Here is an 11,028-nt window from a genome sequence, read left to right as displayed (position 1 = left end):
CAATAAAGTTAATTTGGTTTTTAGTTCATTCTTTCTATGTGCTCATCAAATATGGGAAAGTGCAGAAGAGCTGAAGAATCCTAATTGGAAAAAATTGCCCAGAGCAGACCAGCTGTAGTGGGGAGATTCAGAGCAGAGCCGTACGGCTCTGATTCAGAGCAGTGTGCACCGCCCTCTGCTGGAGACTTGAAGACAACGCAGCAGATGGTGACCTCAATGCCCTGTGGATAATCTGGTACAAGAAGTCCATAAGAAGGACATGACAGGCCAAGGAGGAAATCACCCTCAAACCTGATTACTGATTGGTCTACACAACACACTTTGCTAACAAATAAGGGGGGGAAAGGTGATACACTTTCTAAGGGCCCAACCACTGACAGTAGGCCCAGAGAGGTTGCTGATGACATAATTTTAATAATATTGCTCTTTTTAGACTTTTCTGATAATATTCAAAATTGAATCCTGTATAATGAACCAATTAGATTAGGTTTATCGAGTTCCATAACTAATTTCTCAAGTTCTTCATCATATCGTTATATTGTCCTCCCCCCGCTTGTGAAATGGTGCAGTCCAGTTCTGTCAAACGCGCGATGCCTTGAAGCTGCTGCTACATGACTGACCGGCCGGTGATACGCTATGATTGACTTATGCTGGTGATGGAATAGATAGCCTACAAGTTGTAGCCCAAATTGGGAATCTTTCATAGGGCCCAAAATTTCTGGCGGCGCCCCTGCTAACAAATATACTGCAAATCTTAACTCCTGTGAACATTTGTGTGAACATTTAAGATAATGACAATGAAAATATTGAAAGTGTAACCGGCACAGCAATACACACGAACATAGAGTATGTAGTTTAAGTACTGTACATACAAGTTTATGCATGGAAACGTTATTTTTTATCAATTATTCTTTTAATGTGTTTTATTATGTTTTACACTGTCTGTTATCAGTCAGATCTCATCACGCACATCCAATTCCTTTTAGTTGAGTGCTGGGTCAAAGCGTAAAGTGCATGTAGGGAGCATGGCTGTAACAAGACATTTTCAAATACCGAGGTCAATACTGCGTGCAGTACTGCATACTGTACATTTACAATGCTTCAAACTCTTCAGTCAAACTCTGAAACGTCCGAAGCTGTTCTTCCTTACCCTACACTAGATTGTCAGTTAACCTTTAACAGTTTATACTGGACAGTTCACTCATTGCCCCTTTGGTCTTTTCAATGACAATGATGATGATACTAGGGCAGTTATGGATAAATGGTTAGGGTGTCAGACTTCTACCCCAAAGGTTGCTGGTTTGACTCCTGACCCGCCGGATTGGTTTCCGCAGTGACTGAGGTACCTCCCTGAGCATGGTGCCATCCTGCCGTACTACTCCCTTGGGGGTGGCATTTGGGGCTGCACCCTTGCATGGGTAAGGCATAAATTCAATTTATTTGTGTGCAGTAAGCACTGTGTGCTATCGAGTACTGTGTCAAAACTACAAAGGGAGTTTCCCAGGTGGGCTTTCAATATACATTATATGTTATAAGGAGAGTACAAACAGTGCAAATGTATTTCTAATATTGGCGCTCTCTATGAAGGAGTTACGTACTACGTAAGTACTTACAACTTACAAAGTATTCTTTTTTTAAGTAAGCCTTCTGTTTAAGTTCAATTTGATTTATTCTCTGCATTTGACACAATCACAATTCTTTGGTTATTTTGTATTTGGTGACCTGCTACTACAACAAAAAACTCTTTGGTTTTTCAGTTTTTGTAGAAAACATTTAGCCTGCTGGTGAGCCAGACTACGAAATGAAAAAATGAAAATGAATCTGAATCGGCACCAAGATAGTTGAGGACTGTATGTGGCGCCAAAACGTTGTCATAAGGTTCATTTGCAACCACACATCTATTTGCCTCACCACGAGGAGATCTGTTTGGTCATTAAAACAGACGTAACCAAACATCTGCTCGTAGAGTAAGATTGATACCCCAAACCCCACCTACCCAAGGCAAAGGAGTGTGCTCAAGTTTGGTCTCTTCAGGGGCCATTGCCTACTCCTACATTGACTACTCTTTCTGTGGCGTTTGGTGACCTCTTGCATAAGATATGCGATACCGCCATCTACGGCGCTAAGGGAACTCCATTTATTTTCAACTTAAAGTCTCCAAAGGTGTCTTAACCAAAGGTCTCCCAAAGGGGCGTTCACCTGACCTCACATGGATCCAGGAAAGGTACGGGCTTGATGTAAGTATTTTACTCTGCTAGAAGATGTTTGATGTGACTTCCAAAAAGCAAAAAAACAGTAGTTGGGTGTACCAGGTCGCCTTCTCATGGAATTAAGTCATGTAGACATTTGAGGATCTAAACCTGATTGTAGCATTAAGGTTTTTTTTTTTTGCTTCAGTTCATTTAGTTACTTTCAATTAATCATTCCATCAATTACTCACTTTGGTCTTTTAATTTTGTGTTTTGGGACCCATGTTGTCATTAAGATGATATGGACATGGGCGCCGCGAGGGGGGGAAAGGTGTTACAGATTCTAAGGGCCCAACAGCATTGACAGGTCCCCTGGAAGGATGCTGATAACATAATTTGACATTTTGGGGGCCCACAATTTGAATCTTTCATGGGGCCCACATTTTTTAGCAGCGCCCCTGGATATGGATGATTAAAATGTAACATAAGCTGATAAGATCACCCTATGGGAATCGAACCCGGGTGTCCTGCATGAGACTCAACAATGGCGCTTCAACCACTCAAGCCACCCCAGTCAACAAGCACTGAACACCATTGCACGTCTTGAATCAGTTCCTATTTTTTATACACTATGGGTTCTCATTTTCCATATGATGAAAATGGGACAGTTGACTCCCACCAGGGGTGTTTCTAGATTTACCACTGGCGGGCAAAAGCAAGAGATAAACCACTTCTGAGCTGATTCCATCCGGACATGAACATGAATACTATTCAAGCACTCTACCGCTACACCAACCCCTCAAGTCAGCACTGAGTGACATAGTAGGGAGAGTTTAATAAACTACTCATCAGCATATTTTCCTTTAACATATGGTGAGGGTGGAGCATTTACAGTAAGTATTATCTGACGCTAGGATTGTTTATTTGCTGTCGGAAGTGGGTTGTGCGACCATATGGATGATACCACTCTGAGTATTCTGCATTTGAGCTCATGCCTTTTTTCAGTGGAATCAATGGTAAAACATAATTTTCAGTCAAAACATTAGGCTTGTGATTTGTATCAACAGGTACAATCAAAAGTATTTTGTATCCTGTGATGGGGGAGGTGCACTAATTGTGGGCAATCAACTAGTCAACAGGTGGAATGTTTGTCTAACAAAAGGCTTCACTGTTTCAGTATCACTATGCCCTGAAGAAGGCTCAACTGCCGCTACGCGTGGGCAATTTTAAAGTCCTTAATGGACATGTCATAATAATAGACATTTTTAACTATACTTTTTGGAGTGCCTTGTTGAAGAAACGTTTTTTCTCTTTTCAAGCAACTTTTTTGACATTGAACCTTGAACCAAAGAGCACCCACAAGAATACTTTTTTCATCTTTCTAAAAGGGACTGAGCACGCCTCTGACTTTGAAACATTATTTTGTATCCTTGTTTTTCTTTAATTCACAAGGGATAGCCATTGTCTCACTGGAGACTACAACATGACAAGGCATGTTGCATGAGTATTTTGTGTTACTCTTAGTGTACCTTTTTGTTTGTGATATGGTGGAAGAAGAGGGATGCTGGAGAAATGGCAGGTTGTTCAAAACGGGTAGCTCTGTCTTCAGGATTGAGCTGGAGTCCCTATAACATTACTGGCTGTGGAAAAACACAGAACAAATGATTGTCAAGTAAACTTCTATGTCGTGCACATATTAGACAAAGGGTGTTCAGTGGATGAATGTCATTGTCAATCTGAGGAGATTCTGTCCAGTTGTTTGCCTCCATCAAGAAAGTCGAGAGGATTCATTTTTGGGTCATTTCCACTGCACATATTTTCCCGGTACAGCTCAACTAAGCCGCCAACATTTTGCGTTTCGACTTGCTCAACTCAGCTCTAAAGCCAGCTGAGGTAGGGGGGGGGGGTGTTGGTCAGCAGTACCACAGGCAAGGTACTTCAGTGATGGTGGAGGATGGGGAGGGACCAGTACCACAGTCAGGGTACCTCAGTGATGGTGTCAGAAAGATGAGGGGGCGGGACAGTGACAAGTATAGTCATGGAGGAGGATGGGTGAGAGCACTGTTGTTTTTGTAGATGTTAACATTCTTGACCATAAAGCCAAATACATAAAGCCGCCAATTTTTCACTGTAAATGTTACGTGATTTTTTTTACAGTGTGGCTCGCTATCTACAGGTATACGTAGGCAAAAATATGCCATGCGATTCTGCGAAGTCCTTAATGCTGGTCAAACTAATTAAATCCCAATATTTAATATTAATCAAAGTTGTGCAGTGGGTTGTGGCAGTTAGGCTGTAAGCGAACCATTCAAATATACAAGGGGGTGCACAGGAAAACAAATTTTGAGAACCGCTGCTTAAGAAAAGCAGCTGAGCTGGATATCCTCAAGCAGTGTTAATTTCGTCAACCATGACTATGACTAAAATATTTCGTCAAAGCACTTTTTTGATTTTCGTCATTTAGACTAACACTAAGACTAAATTGGGAAGGCAATGACTAAAATATGACTAAGACTAAAATAGATTTTCGTCATTGTGACTAAGACTAAGACTAAATTTAAAAAAACTGACTAAATTAACACTGGTGTTAAATACAATAGAGGAAAAGAAAAGCAGTGTGTGAAGAAGTTTCATTCTGCACAGTGTGATACATGTTAAAAAGAGAAGCAGTGCAGGGAGAAGGTTTATTCTGTCCAGTCAATGATATATGTTAAAAAGAGAAGCAGTGTGTGGAAAAGTTCTATTAAGTACAGTGTTGACTAAAATGACTAAAATGACTAAAAATTGACTAAGACTAAAATTGATTTTCGTCATTTAAACAAAGACTAAGACTAAATTGGGAAGGCAATGACTAAAATATGACTAAGACTAAAATTGATTTTCGTCATTGTGACTAAGACTACGACTAAATCAAAAAAAGCTGACAAAATTAACACTGTCCTCAACAGTAACCCATGCCAGTGAGGGTGCATTTCAACCATCAATATCATGTGTTCATCATTGGCTCACTTTATCTGCAGAAGTGCATGAGGAAACAGCGCAAAATAGAACAAGGAAAACTGAAAAAATGCTCTGCAAATGTTTTTCGCTGGTGTAGACACTTTTTAGCTTTCCATAATGTGAGATGGTCCCTTAGGTGCAGCCTTAGGTGCCACCTTCTTGGGGGCTGCACATTTTCAAATGGAAAAGCCATCCATTCTGATTTGACAGCCCTGCTCAGCTCAACACAGCACAACACAGCACGGCACAACACAGCCTGGTTTTGGTGGAAAACTGGTATTTCAGCATCACTGGTGGAAACTCAACAGAAAACGCAACGCAAAACCAGCCCCAATCCAGGTAGGTCCGTCTCTATGACTACAGTTAGGGTATAGGGCACGTGTGCACACACACACACACACACACACACACACACACACACACACACACACACACACACACACACACACACACACACACACACACACACACACACACACACACACACACACACACACACACACACAGAGACATAAACAACAAACAAACACACACACACACACACACACACACACACACACACACACACACACACACACACACACACGCACACACACACACACACACACACACACACACACACACACACACACACACACACACAGCCCCGCCGACGAGTAGCATCCAACTGCAGTTTGCAGAAGTGGGCAGGTCTGGATTTCTGAGATCCCGCCCCTCCCATTTTGGATCTCGCCCCTCCTATTTTTCCTATTATAGTAGTCTGTACAGTCCCACACCCAGAGCCATCTAATATCAGAGTTACGCCACTCCCATAGACCTCTATGGACCAATCTTTCCACAGCAATGGCGGCTCTCATGGAGCCTCACGGAGCGTTAACATGGAAATCCCCATTGACTTTAGTTCTATTAGAAGTTACTTAGTTCCAGGAGGTGGCCGTAGAACACAGAAAATGTGGTAAAGGTAATGTAATTTGTTTGTACTTAATCTTTGTTTGGTATGTGATGGTTCTGTGTTAGTTTCCAACGAACAGAAGTTTACTGTTAAGAAACATTTTAATCTACGCGAATCACATCACCAACCGACTTCCTGGTCCCCGGTTTGCGCAACTCTGTTATTAGATGGCTCTGCCCACACCATCCCGACGTCACCCTATTTGAGAATTTGCGCCACATGTCTTCTCCGGCGAATGCATAGTCTAGGCCTACACTATTCTACGCACACAGCTTGTATCGTGTCTCATCGTTTGGAGTGCTAAATAAATGTATTTACTAAACACTGGACATAGAATCATTAATCAATCATAATAGGATATTCGATGGCGGTAGGCCCAAGTGTAGCACACCAGCATACATTGATGACTCTTATAGCTTTGGACAATAATAATGCCTATGTAGGCTAATTGCGGTGTAAAGTGGTTTGTATTAGGCTATGTCTCGTCGTTGGTAAGTAAATATATTTACTAAACACTGGACATAGAATCATTCGTCAATCATAATAGCGCACCATATTTGAGAAATGGACCCAAATTATCTGGCGAATGCAGTAGGCTTATTCTATGCACACAGCTTGTTATCGTGTCTCATCGTTTGAAGTGTTAAGTAAATATATTTAGACCTACTAAACACTGGACATAGAATCATCCATAAATAGCGAATGCGTTAGGCCTACCCTGTATTCTAGGGAGATTGTATCGTGTCTCGTCGTTTGGAGTGTTAAGTAAATAGGCCTACATTTACTAAACACTGGGCATAGAATCATTCATCAATAATAGTGAATGCGTAGTTGGCTACACTGTATTCTATGCACACAGCTTCATGTCTCGTCGTTTGGAGTGCTAATTAAATATATTTAGCCTACTAAATATAGGCCTATTTAATTTTCATTTTCCACGTTCCAATTGCATGAGTGTTTATTTCCATTTAGGCCTACATAGAATGATTTGTCCTTGACCTTACTTTCTCTTTCATAGTAAAAAGATTGAAACTCTGCAACTGCTTTAGGTTCCATTGATTTAATGATAATGTTAAGCGCTGTTAGACGGTTAAAAACAAAAGGTTAATGCTAAATGTGTCAGGGTGTCAGTTTGGAAGCGGGGCAGATGCACGAAGGATAGGCCTACCAAAGGCTACTGCAATGGCCTGCTCAGAATCCAGTCCCCAATCCTAAAGAGATTGTGGCGACAGCATCCAGGCTTTGGGACTTTGAAGAATGTGCTCATGCTTTTCAATGATGGGTAGGCCTATGTTTAATTTCGAGCGGATCACACATGGAGTAGCCTAATTCGCCACTGCACACTTTACTGCCTACTTCAGTTTTCTTGTAGTAGCCTACCCATCTTTCAAATTTTAGAAACTGCACCAAATATCTGGTCTTCAAACTAAGATACTGAGAGACACTTAATATTAATTCAAATTAGACCCATGCGTTAACAAATACTACAGCTTATATTAGCTAATAATAATAATAGCCTAATAATAGCTTATATTAATTTCCCTCGGGATTAATAAATTATACTAAACAGGGTCGCGTGCTGTTCATCGCGCGGTTCACTCAAAGCTCCCCGCTCGTGTTTCCTACACTCACCAAACCATTATACATTAGTGGAGTAGAGAGAGTGGATCTACGATTTTATTTGTGAAAACTCTGCGTCTCTGCTCTGCACGGTGCAGTGACTTCCAGGGCTATTTTTCTTCCCATGTAGAAGCATAGCGCTGCCGCTGAATGACAAGGGGGAGGCACTTGATGTGCTCAGGGGGGAGGAGGAAGATGTGCTCAGGGGGGAGGAGGGAGATGTGATCCAGACCTGCCCCCCGCCCTGCACACTGCAGTTGAACATACTTGCCGCCGACAGGGGGGGACAAAAGGGCTTTTTGTCCCGGGCCCTGGGATAGGGGGGCCCAGAACTGGGCCCTCATTGAGTTTGTGATTAATGGTTCTATTTAATTTCAAAATAAGATGTTTTTTGAGAGAGGGAGACTGTGCTATATTTACATTAAATAAACGATGCAGATATTTTGCCTTTCCTGTCCTTAAAAAAGGATCAAGAACCCCCATCTCCCCCACCCCAGTGCATAAATGGTTTGGTCGGTCATTACGAGAAAGAAAAAAACGGCTTCAACTTAACGCGGCTCGTGCCAATTTGCCAATGCCAAGGTGTCTGAAGAAGCAGTCGTTCAAACCAGGAGGGCAGATAATGAAGGATAGGAGAAAAATAGAGGAAGACACCAGAAGCCCCAGGATTTCAGTAAAAAGTTCTTCAGATGATGCAGGTACTAACAATAGCAGAGGACACAAACAAAGCAAAAGTTTCCCTTCATACAGACACGCACTGCACCGCAGCATTCATGTTTAAAACATGATCAGTCACACAGTTGCATCATTTTATAACCACAGCTTAGTAAAATTGTGTTTCAAATCTGACCATCTGTGACCTTAGGAAGGGGGGCCCATTGATATTTTTTTTGTCCCGGGCCCAGCCAAACCTGTCAGCGGCCCTGCACACACACACACACACACACACACACACACACACACACACACACACACACACACACACACACACACACACACACACACACACACACACACACACACACACACACACACACACACAGAGACAGAGAGAGAGGGAGGGAGAGAGAGGGAGGGAGACAGAGAGCTCTAAAGCTCCTACAACTTTATACTATCCTACAAATGGTATAAGCTCTGCAAAGGATTCAAACCAGATTCACCTTAGGATGATAGTCTCTTGAAGAGATACATGTTAGTCTGCCACTCTATTCTAATAGGGTCACTTGTCTGTGATGTCTGCCACTCTATTCCATTAGGGTCACTTGTCTATGATGTCATTATGGAGATGGTTCTAAAACCTCACCTGAGTATACAGACACTCATTTAGCAGCAGGACACTGAAGAGTACAGTTGGATTATTGTTTCTTCCTGGACATTTACACACACCTCACAGTATGGGAGCAAAAGTCAGGGGTGCAGGCCAATCATCATACTGTAAGTACATCAACATCAACACAGCATTATCATATCAGTAAGCATAGGTTTTATGGCTCAACTTCAACATGAAGACATGCACGCACGCACGCACGCACGCACTCTCTCTCTCTCTCTCTCTCTCTCTCTCTCTCTCTCTCTCTCTCTCTCTCTCTCTCTATCTATCTATCTATCTCTCTCTCTCACACACACACACACACACACACACACACACACACACACACACACACACACACACACACACACACAGAAAGAAAGAGAGAGAGAGAGAGAGAGAGAGAGAGAGAGAGAGAGAGAGAGAGAGAGAGAGACAGAGACAGAGACAGAGAGACAGGGAGAGACAATGTTCCAGAGCTCCTACAACTTTATACTACCCTACAAGTGGTATAAGCTCTGCAAAGGATTCAAACCAGATTCACCTTAGGATGATAGTCTCTTGAACAGATACAGTACATGTTAGTCTGCCACTCTATTCCAATAGGGTCACTTGTCTGTGATGTCTGCCACTCTATTCCATTAGGGTCACTTGTCTATGATGTCATTATGGAGATGGTTCTAAAACCTCACCTGAGTATACAGACACACACACACAGGGAGGGAGACAGAGAGACAGGGAGAGACAATGTCCCAGAGCTCCTACAACTTTATAGGCATACTACCCTACAAGTGGTATAAGCTCTGCAAAGGATTCAAACCAGAGTCACCTTAGGATGATAGTCTCTTGAACAGATACATGTTAAGCCTGGCTCAAACTACACCATTATCAGCCCGATTCTCGGCTGAAAACTCCCCTCACGACAATCGCTGGAACGTTACCCCCCAGGACCATCGCAAGCGATTGTCGGGAAAGATTTCCTCGTCGTGGCTGACGTTCTAAGATAGAACTTTGCCAGCTCAAAGAGTCGCAGATCGCAAGTCGTAGAAATCAAAAAGTGTTTGATATTTGCGACTGGAAATAGAACGTCGGGCATTGTCTCGGTGGTTGTGAGCAGCGATAAGAGTGACAGTTGCGATTCTTTTCTAGTTTGCGGTGCACCCCAACGACAAAATCGGACACACAATCGCTAGTCGTGTAGTTTGATCCTGGCTTTAGTCTGCCACTCTACTCCAATAGGGTCACTTGTCTGTGATGTCTGCCACTCTATTCCATTAGGGTCACTTGTCTATGATGTCATTATGGAGATGGTTCTAAAACCTCACCTGAGTATAGGTTTTATAGCTCAACTTCAATATGAAGACACACACACACACACACACACACACACACACACACACACACACACACACACACACACACACACACACACACACACACACACACACACACACACACACACACACACACACACACACACACACACACACACACACACACACACACAGAGAGAGAGAGAGAGAAAGAGAGAGAAAGAGAGGGAGGGAGGGAGACAGAGAGACAGGGAGAGACAATGTTCCAGAGCTCCTACAACTTTATACTACCCTACAAGTGGTATAAACTCTGCAAAGGATTCAAACCAGAGTCACCTTAGGATGATAGTCTCTTGAACAGATGTTAGTCTGCCACTCTATTCCAATAGGGTCACTTGTCTGTGATGTCTGCCACTGTATTCCATTAGGGTCACTTGTCTATGATGTCATTATGGAGATGGTTCTAAAACCTCACCTGAGTATTCAGACACTCATTCAGCAGCAGGACACTGAAGAGTACAGTTGCATTATTGCTTTTTCCTGGACATTTACACTCGCCTCACAGAGTATGGGACTCAGGTGGACAGCAAAAGTCAGGGGTGCAGGCCAATCATCATACTGTAAGTACATGAACATCAACACAGC

The sequence above is a fragment of the Engraulis encrasicolus genome, chromosome 21 (genome assembly GCF_034702125.1).
Source record: "Engraulis encrasicolus isolate BLACKSEA-1 chromosome 21, IST_EnEncr_1.0, whole genome shotgun sequence".
Classification (NCBI taxonomy): Eukaryota; Metazoa; Chordata; class Actinopteri; order Clupeiformes; family Engraulidae; genus Engraulis; species Engraulis encrasicolus.
Note: the sequence above shows the minus strand (reverse complement) of the source record.